Source organism: Macrotis lagotis, chromosome 3 (genome assembly GCF_037893015.1).
Source record: "Macrotis lagotis isolate mMagLag1 chromosome 3, bilby.v1.9.chrom.fasta, whole genome shotgun sequence".
Taxonomy (NCBI): Eukaryota; Metazoa; Chordata; class Mammalia; order Peramelemorphia; family Peramelidae; genus Macrotis; species Macrotis lagotis.
The window spans coordinates 150079738-150092903 of NC_133660.1; positions in this window are offsets into that span (position 1 = coordinate 150079738).

Sequence of the window (13166 nt, forward strand, 5' to 3'; positions counted from 1 at the left end):
ATGGATTTCAAAGGGTCCCCCACTCCACACCCTGTGAAGACCATTTAACCTTATAAAATTGATTGTTTCCCTATACATTTTAAAAACGAGTACTTTATCAGAAACAATAACTATAAAAATTGTTTTCTAGTTGATGTCTTTCTTCTAATCTTAGCTTCATGGAATTTATTAGGGAAAAAAATTAATTTAACATAGTAAAAAAAATATCCACTTTGCATTTTATAATGTCCTCTCTTGTTCATAAACTTCTCTCTCTATAGAGTCAACAGATAGAGGAAACAATGCTTCCTCATTGCGTATTCCAATTCCTTCCTCATTTTCCTTTTTTTATATTATTACAATAATCTTGTTATAAGAGTAAACATAATTCCCCTCTCCCCAAGAAGATGAGAAACTTCAAGAATAGTGAAAGAGAAAAAAAAAATGTACTTTAGTCTGTGTTCAGATTCCAATGGCTCTGTCTCCGGGGTGAGTTGTCTTCTTTATCATAAGCCCACCAGAGAAGTTGCTTCAATATTTCTCCCACAGTTGCTATTACAAGCTGTATTTCCCTCTACTCTAATCAACCCAACTCTCATTTAATCTATTCTCTCTCTCCTTTCATGTCTCTGTCCAAAAGTGTGTTACATCTGAGTACCCTCTCCTATAATCTTCCCCCTCTTCTATCACCTATTCCCCCATTTGCTCCCCCATTCCCCCTTATCCCATCCCTTTCTTCTCATTTTTCTCTAGGATAAGATAGATTTCTATACCCTATTAAGTGTGTATGTTTTTTCCTCTCTGAGCCATTTCTGATGAGAATGAAGGCTCACTCATTCCCCCTCGCCTTCCTCCATTCCACTGCATTGAAAAAAGCTTTTTGTTGACTTTTACATGAAATACCGCTCCTTCTTCCTCTCCTTTCTTTTCTTCCCAGTACTTTCCTTTATCACCCATTGTCTCCATCTTTTTGCTATATTATACCATTATATTCCACTCCTTCCTGTGCCCTTTCTATATATGATCCTTCTAACAAGTTCTTATAAATGAGAAAGTTCATATGAGTTATCAATATCTTCTTCTCATGCAGGAATACAAACAGTTCAACATCAAGTTCCTCATAGATCGTCCTTCTTGTCCATCCCCTCTATGGCTCACAAGAGTCCTTTACCTGAGAAGATCAAACTTTCTGTTAGGCTCTGGTTGTTTCAATAGGAAAGTTTGAAAGTCCCCTGTTTCACTGAAAGTCCATCATTTCCCCTGAAAGAGGTTGTGCAGTTTTGCTGGTAGCTTATTCTTGGTTGTAAACAAAGATCTTTTGCCTTCTGGAATGTCATTATTCCAATCCCTACAAGCCCTTAATGTAGATGCTGCCAGATCCTGTGTAATCCTGACTATAGAGCCATGGTAGTTGAATTGCTTGTTTCTAGAAGCTTTTATTATTTTCTCTTTGACTTGGGAGTTTTGGAATTGGCTAGAATATTCCTGGAAGTTTTTCTTTTGGGATCTCTTTCAGGAGGTGACTGGAGAATTCCCTGTTTCAATTTTACCCTCAGCTTCTAGAATCTCAAGGCAATTTTATCCTGAAAATTGAAGTTGAGGCTCTTTTCCTGGTCATGACTTTCAGGTAGGCCAATAATTTTTAAATGTTTATTTCTCCTGGATCACTTTTTTTGGGTCAGTTCTTTTTCCAATGAGATATTTCACATTTTCTTGTAATTTTTGACTGTTTTTTTGGAAGTTTTATTCCTTTTTGATTTCTTGCAAAGTTATCAGCTTTCTTTAGTTCCATTTTGCATTTGAAGGAGTTATTTTCTTCAGAGGGCTTTTTTTTAAATCTCCTTTTCCAGCTGGCCAATTCTGCTTTTTTAAGACTTTCTTCTCATTTGCCTTTTGTTTTGCTTTTACTTTTTTGCCTGAACTGGATTTTAACATATTATTTTCTTCAGTATTTTTTTTTGTATTTCTTTCACCAAACTGTTTATTTTGTTTTTCATGATTTATCTGCATTGCTCTCATTTCTCCTCCTAGTCTTTCACCCACCTCCCTTAATTGCTTTGAAAAGTCTTTTTAAGCTCATCCATAGTAGATGACTTTCTATTTCTCTTAGAGGCTTGGGATACAGAAGCTTCTAGTTTGTCATCTTCTGAATCTTCCATGGGACCAAAGTAATTTTCTATGTTCAGATTCTTCTTTTTCTTTTGTTTGCTCATTTCCTTAGCCTATGACTGATTTAATACATTTCTAAGGATTTGGGGTTTTTTGGGACACCCCACTGGGACCTTTTTTCTTCCAAGGTCTTATGTTCTCTTGCCTGTGCTTTGATATGTAGATGACCACAGGAGCTCCCCTCTTGCCTGGAGATGTGAGGAAGGTTGCTGCTAGGCTATCTTAGTATGGAAGCCTAAACTGCAACCTGGATCCAAGTGTGAGCAAACAGCAGAGTCTTTCCCCAGGGAGAATAGAGAAATTTCTGCAATCTTCCCCTACTCCCTTATGGTCAGTGGGCTGTTCTCTGAAGTTGCAGGCTGGTTTCCCTGATTCCCAGTGCAGGTTCTCACCACAGGGCTGTTCTGAGGCTGGTGCTTCTGCTCTCTGGTGCAGCAAAGTTTTCTCACCTCCCCTTCAAACTATTCCTGGTGATCCCTGGGCTACATTGAGGCTGTGGTTTTTTTCCAACCCCTGGTCCAGGTGAAACACACCTCTCCTGTGGAACTTCTAAGTTGTCTTGGACTGGGAAATTGTATCATTCAGTCTTTCTGTTGGTTCTACCCCTATAAATGTTGGCTAGAATCATAACTTGACAGCATTTGAAGTTTTGGGGGAGAGGAGTTTCCGGGGAAAACCTGCTTTCAAGAGACCATCTTGGCTCCACCCCTCCTTCCTTGTTTTCTTAATTGGTCTATGGTAGTACTCTTAATGTCTTCTGTACCTATTATGACCTTATTTGGTATAGGGTGAGATCTGGATTAATATCTAGTTTTTGCCATACCATTTTCCAGTAGTATTTGTCAAGTAGTGAGTTCTTATCCCAGAAGATAGTATCTTTGGGTTTATCAAAGAGTAGATTACTGTATTCATTTACTATTGTTTCTTTTGTACCTAAACTAATCCACTGATACATTTCTTTATTTCATAGCCAGTACCAGATAGTTTTGATGACTGACATTTAATAATATAGTTTATTATTGGTACTGCAAAATCACCTTGCTTTGCTTTTTTTGTCCATCAACTTCCTTGGAACTTATATTGCTTTACATGAATTGTTACTATGGTTTCTAATTCTGTAAAATGGCCTTTTGATATTTTGATTAGTATGGCACAGAATAAGCATTTGGGTATAATTGCCAATTTTATCATATTACCTTGGTCAAAACAGGAGTAATTGACATTTTTCCCAATTGTTTAGATCTGACTTAATTTATGTTAAAAGTATTTTGTACTTGTGCTCATATAGCTTCTGGGTTTGTCTTGGCAGGCAGACCCCAAGTATTTTATGCTGTCTAAAGTAACTTTATGTGTAACTTTTCTATATCTCTTGCTCTAGGACTATATTGGTTATATATAGAAATGCTGATGATTTATGTGAGTTTCTTTTATATCCTGCTACATATTGCTAAAGTTGTTAATTATTTCAAGTGGTTTTTTAGTTTATTTTCTAGGGTTCTCTAAGTATATCATCATATCACCTGCAAAGAAGGAGAGTGTTGTTTTCCTCATTGCCTCTTCAAATTCTTTTAGTTTCTTTTTCTTCTCTTTGCTAAAGCTAATATAGTTAATGAATATTGAATAGGAGTGATGATAATAAGCTTCCTTATTTCACCCTTGATTTTATTTGAAATACAACTAGTTTATCCCAATTGCATACAATATTTATTTATAGTTTTAGAAAGATGCTTCTTATCATTTTAAGGAAATCTATATTTATTCCTATACTCTATTTTTTAATAAGAATGGAGGGATGTATTTTGTCAAAGGGTTTTTCAGCATCAATTGATATAATCATATAATTTCAGTCAATTTTGTTTTCCTAATGTTGAACCATGCCTGTCTATGTAGTACAAATACTACTTGGTCATGGTTTATTTTCCTAGTAATAACTTCTTGTGATCTCTGTTAAAATTTTATTCAATTTTTTATCAATATTTAATAGGGACATTGGTCCATAACTTTCTTTGTCTGTTTTGATTCTTCGTGGTTTAGATATCAGACTAAGCTGTGTCATAAAAGGAATTTGGAAGAACTACTACTATTTTAAATAGTTTATATAGAATTGCAATTAATTACTCCTTAAGTGTATGGTAGAACATACTTATAAATCCATCTGGGTCTGTAGATATTTTCATAGGAAATTTATTGATAATTTGTTCAATTTGATATTCTGAAATGGGGTTATTTAAGTATTTTATTTCCTCTTCTGGTAATCTGGGTTGTTTATAGCTTTGTAAATATTTATTCATTTCACTTAGATTACCAAATTTGTTGACTTAGAGTTGGGCAAAATAGCTGAAATTTATTACTTTAATGCTTTCCTAATTAATGAAGTATTCACCCTTTTCATTTCTGACATTCATAATTTGGTTTCCTTCTTTCATTTTTTAGAAATAAGATAAGCTAAAAGTTTATTGATTTTATTGGATTTTCTCATAAGACAACTATCAATTTTATTTATTACTTCAAGTTTTATTACTTTCAATTTTCTTAATTTCTTTTTTGATATTCTGAATATCTAATTTGATATTTAATTTTGAATTGTGAATTTGCTCTTTTTCTGACTTTTTTACTTGAATGCCCAATTCATCGTTCTCCTCTTTCTCTCATTCATATAAGCATAAGATTTAAAATTTCCCCTATAAACTGTTTTGGTTGTATCCCATAAATTTTGGCATGACATCTCATCATTATCCTTGTCTTGTATGAAATTATTGATTATTTCTATGATTAGTTGCTTGATTCATTCATTCTTTTAACTTATGTTATAAGTTATGTTATATCGTTTCAGTTGAAGTTTATTTTTCACTGGCCCTTTATTACATGTAAATATTATTGAAGCATGATCTGTAAGGGATGCATTTAATTTTACTGTCTTTCTGTTTTTGATTACAGAGAAAAAGGTATATTTCTTTCTAGTCTCATTCAATTTTCTCCAGAATTCTATCATATTTAAATTTTCTAAGACTTTGTTCACCTTTTAAAATTCTTTCTGGTTTATTTTGTCTTTTGATTTATTTCTGAAAGAGGGATGTTGAGGTCCCTCATTGTTAAAGTTTTGCTATACATTTTTCCTTGTAATTAGTTCTTCTCTAAGAATTTGGATGTTATATCACTTCATACATGTTTAATAATGATATAATTTCATAGTTTATGGTGACTTTTAAGAAGATTTAGTTTCCTTCTTTAACATTTTTAATAGAATACATTTTTGCCTTTTTGTTTTGTCTGAGGTTGGAATTGCTATTTTTCCTTTTTTAAATATTCAACTAAAGCATAATATATTTTGCTCATCTTTTACCTTTATTCTATATGTATTACTCTTCTTCAATTATGTTTCTTGTAAACAACATTTCGAAGACTTCTGATATTTAATCCATTCTGCTATCTGTTTTCTTGTTATGGTGGAGTTCATCCCATTCAAATTTACAGATATGATTACAAACTTTATATTTCTTTCCATGCTATTTTCTTCCTTTTTGTATTTTTCTCTTTTCCTTCCCTTTGTCACTCCTCACCAATGTTGTCACTGTTGTCACTTGAACAATCCTTTTTTCCTATAGAATTTTTCCTTTCCTTCTCACTTTTGCCTTTAACTTTTCTTTTTACCTTTACCTTTATCTTTGTTTTCACTTTCAACCTCTCTTTCATCAATTCCATCTTTCCCTTTCCCCTTCTTTTTCTACTTCCCTGTAGGGTAGTATAAATTTTTAAACCCAATTAAATATGTATACTATTCCCTCTTTGGATCAAATTTTTTGAGGGTGGGATTTATTTAGTGTCCACACCCTTCCTTCTTTCTCTCTACAATAAATCTTTGTACTTCTTCATATTTTAGAATTTATCCTCTAATGCCTCACTCTTTCCTAATATAATTCTTCTTTTCATGTCTTGTTTTAAATCTGACTTATACCCACACTCTCTGTCTAGATATAGTCCTTTTATCTATCCCTATAGAACTACAATTTTCAAGAGCTAATTGATTGATTGATAAGCTTCATTACCTCAAAGTAATTTCATATCCGTGATCTCTGTCAAAGTACAGTCCCCTCAATCGTGTCATTAGAAATATAATTCTGAGCAACTTCTAGGACAGAGCCAAGATGATAGCATGAAGCTAACATGATCTTGAAAATTTACCCTACATAATGTTAAATGAAGCCTCTAATCAGTCATTAAAGTTACAGATCCCACCAAAAAAAAGATTTAAACAAGTTTCCACCCATAGACACTGTATAGTGAATCTACATCTTCAGTGAAGATCTATCTCCTTGAGGGTAAAGTAGAAGTAAAGTCAAATTAGACTGGAGGGCAGGAAAGTTAGCAAAAGACTTCTAACTATACAAAAGTCCAGGTTAGGTCCAAGAAGTTAAAAAGCAGGTCAACAATAAGAGTCCCATCTCCAGTCAAAGTTTGAACCCTGGGAACACTTGGGCAACAGAAAGGCTGGGTTGGGACAAACTGCTGCACAGGCAGAGCCTGGACATAAAGAAGGTAACAAACCTCTCCATAGGCAATGCATGGGATGCATAGGCAATATCTTGGCAAGCAATAAGCAAGAAATTATGCCTGAACACTAGCACAAAATGCTTGAGATTATATTCCCTACACCACAGGAATAGAGTTCAATAATCAAAATGAGCTAAAGAGGAAAAATACTGCTAACAATAGAAAGCTACTATTCAGATAGTGATGATAAAAATGTCATCTTAGAAGAAGAGAGCAATGACAAATTGTCTCCATGGGAAGTCTCATAAGATTTTATGAATCGGTCTCAAATCTAAATCCTCGTAGAAGACCTTTAAAAAGATTAAAAAAAAAACAAAGAAAAGAGGAAGTAGAAAAATGGGGGAAAATGAGAGCCATTCAGGAAAATTATGAAAAATTGAACAAAGAAATCAACTCTCTTAAAAAATAAAAAAAAATATTCAAGTGGAAAAAGAATGGAACTCATCAAAAAATTAATTTGATTAACTGTAAAGGAATGAAATTCAGCTAAAAGGCAAATAAATTGTACAACTGGAAAAGAAATGCAACTCAAAAAATAAAATTAATCAAATGGAAAAGGAAAACATCATGATGAGATTTTGTTTTGCCTGACACTTTGGTAACAATAGGAGAGAGTGGGCTTTGAGGGGAGTATAAATATTTCATGAAATGACTTGGTTTTGCATTATGCTTTGAGTTTTTTGTGCCCATGGAGTTTAAAAATCTATACTACTCAAAAAGGAGTGGGAAGGGGAAGAAGGGACTGAAAAAAATTAAAGATGAAGGCAAAAGTGAAAGTAAAGTTAAAATTAAACTTTGAAAGAAAAGTTAATGGGAAAGGGAACAAAACTTTGGTGAAGAGGAATAGGGGAAAAGGAAGAGAAATATATAAATGAAGAAAGACAGCATGGAGAGAAAAATAGAATTAGCAATCTTAACTGTAAATTTGAATGAGATGAACTCTCTCATAAAATGAAAGCAGATAGTAGAATGGATTTTAAAAAAGAATCCTACAATATTTTGTCTCCAAGAAACACAATTGAAGTGGAGAGATAAACAAATATTAAGGCAAAAGGCTGGAGCAAAATATATTATGCTTCAGTGGAAATTTTAAAATTCTGGTGGTGGTAATACTGATTTCAGACTGAGCAAAAGCAAAAAAAGAAATCTCATTAAAAGGGATAAGGAAGCAACTATATCTTCTTAAAAGGCACCATAAAGAATGAAGTTATATTATTAGTAAATATATATGCACCAAGTGTTAGTGTATCCAAATTCTTAGAGGAGAATCTGAGCGAATTACAAGGAGTCATAGACAGCAAAACTTTAATAATGGAGAATCTCTAACTGCCTCTCTTAGAATTAGATAAATCTAACCAAAAAATAAACTGGAAGGAACTTAAAAAGACAAATAGAATTTTAGAAAATTTAAATATATAGAACACTGAATTGAGTGAAGATAGAAAGAAACATATTTTTTTTTCTCTGTGCTATTTGGCATCTATAGAAAAATTGACCTAGGGCATAAAAATCTCAAATCAAATGTAGAAAGACAGAAATATTAAACTCATCCTCTGCAGAACATGCTGCAATAAAATTTACATGTAATAAAGGACCATGGAAAGATAAATTAAATATCAATTGGAAACTATATAGCCATACAAAACAAACTACCAAATAACTACTTTACTGAGCTAGAAAAAAATAGCAACAAGCTTCATCTGGAGCAACAAAAATTCAAGAACAAAGGGAACTGATAAAAAAAATTAAAGGAAGGTGGCCTAGCTCTACCAGATCTAAAACTATACTATAAAGCAGTAGACATCAAAACTTCCTGATACTGGTTAAGACATAGAGTAATGGATCAGTGGGTTAGGAGAGGTTCAAAAGAAACCACAGTAAATAACTACAGCAATCTACTGTTTGATAAACCCAAAGACATCATTTTCTGGAATAAAAACTCACAATTTGACAAAAATTGTTGGAAAAATTGGAAAATAATATGGCAACAAGCAGGCATAGCCCAACATCTCACAAAACGGTCAAAATGGGTACAAGATTTAAACATAAAGGGCAACACCATAGATAAATTAATAGACCAAGAAATACTATCTACCAGGTCTATGGAAAGGGGACAAATTTATGACCAAACAAGAATTTGAGTACATTCTAAAGTGCCAAATGAGTTCACATTATTAGACTTAATTCAATTCAACATATATTTAACTATTAAACTGCATAGTGGGTTGGGTACTATTTAAGTATTAGGAAAACATTATTATAAAGAATGAATCTATGATTTAATTGACAAGAGGAACTGAAGAAACATGCAATAGTTCCTCAATTTCTGGACTTGAGTTTATGTCAACTGGAGTTGAAGTTATATAGACCCAGGTTCAAATTCCATTTCATAAACTTATATTATATGCTACACTGGGAAAGTCATATAACCTCTAAAAACCTCAGTTCTTAGTATCTAAATATCTAAAATATTTTAATATCTAAATTGAAGCATTTGAACTAGCCTTTTAGGTCCCTATCCAATTCTGAACCCCAAACTATTCACTTTTAGATTAAGGATTTTGAAAAACCAAAGAAGTTTGAAAAGTTCACTGCAAATTGGAATCTTGGCACTAGAAAAATAAATTAAAAAAAATAGAGCAATTCTTATTTTTAATCTGGTGTGATCACTCATATTCTTCAGCATCAGCACTGGCCTCAGGCATGTCTTGTGTTCAGCCTCATGTAGTCTTGTCCTTAAAGAGTGTCAATATGTTCTCTCTCAATGACCCTTGCTTTTGAACTTCTACCTTAGGGTCTAAAGAAAGGAAAAAACACTTAAAGATTATGTTGGCTCATATTTAGGATTTTCCCTAAAGATAATAAGAAAAAAAACCTCAGTTTCAAAGATGATCATATCTATCTATCTATCTATATATTTATGTGCAACTTTTTATTTTCTCCATAAAAAAGTCATGTTTAAAATATAAAAAGCTACAAGCATACATTAACAAAGACTTAATATTTGAAAGAATAATTCATATTTCTTATGATTCTTTTTCACAAGGCTAATAATCTTTTTAAATATCAAAACCAGTGATGTTCTGTGACTGTTCAATGGTTCTGTGTGACTGCTCTCCTTAGCTCTCAAACTCATGGGGTTTGTCTAAAGTCTGGAAATGTCTGTCTCAAGGTCACTGTGCTAAGGCAAAGAAACACAAAGCTGAAGAAGGAGTCAGTGATCCAAAATCTAGACTCAGACTTACCTACTATTTTAATTTTCATTTTAATTACATTTCATAGTACCACTTGACAAAATACTCTTGTAAATGTTAGTTTTCTTCTCTGTAGTTTAATAGCCAACTCAAAAAGAAGAATAACTGAAAAGAATACGGACTTAAGAGTTAAATAATGAATTTGGTTTCAAATCTCAACTGTTCCACATCCTGGATTATAATGTTAAGAAACTAATTTAGCCTCTTCAGGCTTTCAATTATTATTCTTTAAAGTGGAGAAAATACCCACACTGCTAAGCTGAAATGGTTATAAGTTTAAAATAACAAAATATGTGTTATGTTCTATTTCTTTAAAGCCTTATGTAAATGAAAGTTATTATATTAAAATAATTTTCTATGCTAAACTCTTCAGTTGATTGCTATTTTGACTTTTCCAATTGCATCTATGTTTTGTTAAAATAAATTCATTGCAATTTTTTTTGTAAAATAAGGATTGTTTCTTTTTCATGGTAATTTTAATTTTTACTTATAAAAGGAAACAATCTAATATTTCAGTTTGAGTTCATGCTTCATGAAATAATTATTCCTCTGTAGAACCTTATGAAATGGAACAGGTAAGCAAATTTGAATTCATTTAAAAAAATTACTCATTAATAATATTTGGAACATAATTTCATATCATAATTTGGTGCGAGAAAAAATCTTTGAGAGTCCCTTGAACAGCAAGGAGATCAAATCACTCAATACTTAAAGAAATTTATTTGGAATATTCAATGACTGAAGCTTAAATATTTTGGCCACATAATGAGAAGACGGAACTCATTGGAAAAAATAGTCTGATGTTGGGAAAAATTGAAGACACAAGGAGAAAGAAGACAATAGAGGATTAGGGATAGATAGTGCCATGGAAACAACAAATGTGAGTTAGAATTCAATAGACAGTGAAGGATAGAAGAGCTTAGCATCTTCTGGTCTATGGGGTCACAGTCAAAGATGACAGAATGACTAAAAAATCAATTAAACATTCTTTGACTCATATTTAGTCTATAAACTGGAAATAGTAATGCAAACATACATACATATAATGAGAAAGGACCTTAGAGATGAACACAAAAAATATAACAGTTTGGTCAAGTTCAAGTGATTAATAGCAATCTAGTATCTGAAAATCAAAATAATGTATGCTGATTTGGTTGGTACAGATAATCTTTTAATTAAAATGGAGAATTTTACTGTTTATTAGATGTTCTTCTTTGGTAACTATGAAAAAAAATTACCTCTTGGTTAGAGAACATATTTTTTCCTTGAGTTACAAGCAGTCTAATTTCTTTTCAGCTTGGATAAAGCTATTAACATTTGATTTATTCCTGTAGCCATGGAAATGCCAGGGTGACCAGAATACCATGATAAATTATTAGATTAAGACATTCATGGTAGTTACCCCTTCTTAAATTGACCTTCTTTTGTACATTTACTTTTTCGGAATAATAAAGTCACTAATACTGCATTTCAAGAAATGAATTTAAAGAAAAACACCCCAACATTTGTGGGCATATTGATACTGACTCATACTAATTAAATTGATAAAGAAAACTATGATAATGATAATTTCCCTCCATCCCCTTTGTAATATAGAAAGGGACTTCATTAATGTATCTAGAAATACTTCATTTAAGAGTTTACAAAACAATTTGATAATTCTGGGAGGAAAAATGAGAAATAAATCAAAGCCTTCAAAAGGGGGATAATTATTTATCGTTAGTCCAAGTTAAATAATCAAACAAACAAATCAACAACTGACTGAATAGCTTTTTAAATCCCTATCCTCTCTTTCCATCATTATGGTTTACAGTTACCATATAGTTGCTAGTTCTTAGTCCTTGCATTTAAAAATATTTTAATTCACTTTATTTGCACAGCAACCATAAGAGGCATTTGTTGTCATTTTTTCTGTCTTAAAGATGTGGAAACATATGCTTAGAGAGGTAAAGTGACTTGTCCAGAGTTACACAGTATAAGTCAGAGATACAATTTGAATTCAGGTTTTCCCTGTGTGACCTTGGGCAAGTCACTTAAACCCATTGCCTTAAATAAAAAAAAAAAAGAATTCAGGCCTTCCTAACTCAAGATCACATGCTCTACACTACACTACTACACAGTTGTTGAGTCTGTGTGTATGGACATGAATAATAGTCTAAGCTCTGTCCTTTGTATTTTCATGTTGATATCACCTTAAATAGTACCCTAAACTCTATGTTATAGTATTAAAAATAATGAAAATGTGTGGGGGATGTGTGTGTGTGTGTGTGTGTGTGTGTGTGTGTGTGAGAGAGAGAGAGAGAGAGAGAGAGAGAGGAAATTCATTTTTTCTCAACCTTTTCATCAAATGGAAAAAAATGTGCATAGTGAATTATCATCTTTTATGACTCTTCAGAAACAGCTGAATCATATTATATATAGTAACTTTGTCTAGCCTTCATTATTTTATAAGACATTCTATGACAAGCTATTTGAATATGAATCACAGTGATCATTAGGAATATATACTTGACTGTTTTTGCTGTCCTTTCCACCTTTAAATGATTAATTTACTTTTCAAGAATTGAACTTGTTCTAAGAGTATAAAGTAACTTTTTAAAATGTGATGAACAAAACAGTCTCTTAATAAAAGAAAAAATAATTCAACCAATTTTTTGGTTAACTATAATCTTCCTAATGAAAATCTGTTAAGTATTCTATGTTATTAAAGATCTGAAAGGGCAGATCAAAGGAGAAATGACCATGATCATTTTCAAAATTAATTAAATAGTCTGTTTAATTCTATCTTAGCTTAAATAAAGAAAATATTCATATAAAACAATCACTAGAAAAACAAGGAAATTTGTTGGATTGAGATAAATTTCATACCAGTTGTGTGGAGGAAAAAAACAGTATCTGATCAAAAAATTTTCAGGTAACTGAATTTTTAAATCATGAGAAAATTAAAATTGAGAGTGAATCTGAATGATTCCTTATCTATGTCCTTTAAGTTATTTATTATTACTAATCTTAGGGTCCTGAAGGGCACAAAGCTAGTCTATGAGAGAGTGAAAAAGAATTTATGTATTTATGTAATTCATCAAATACAAAAAAATTCACAAATAACTACTTTTTTTATTTGAGGTTGTCCATGAATTTCTCTAGAAAAAGTTTCCAAAACAAAGCAGCATTTATCTCATGATGGGTAAGCTGAAAATACCAAAATAGAATCTA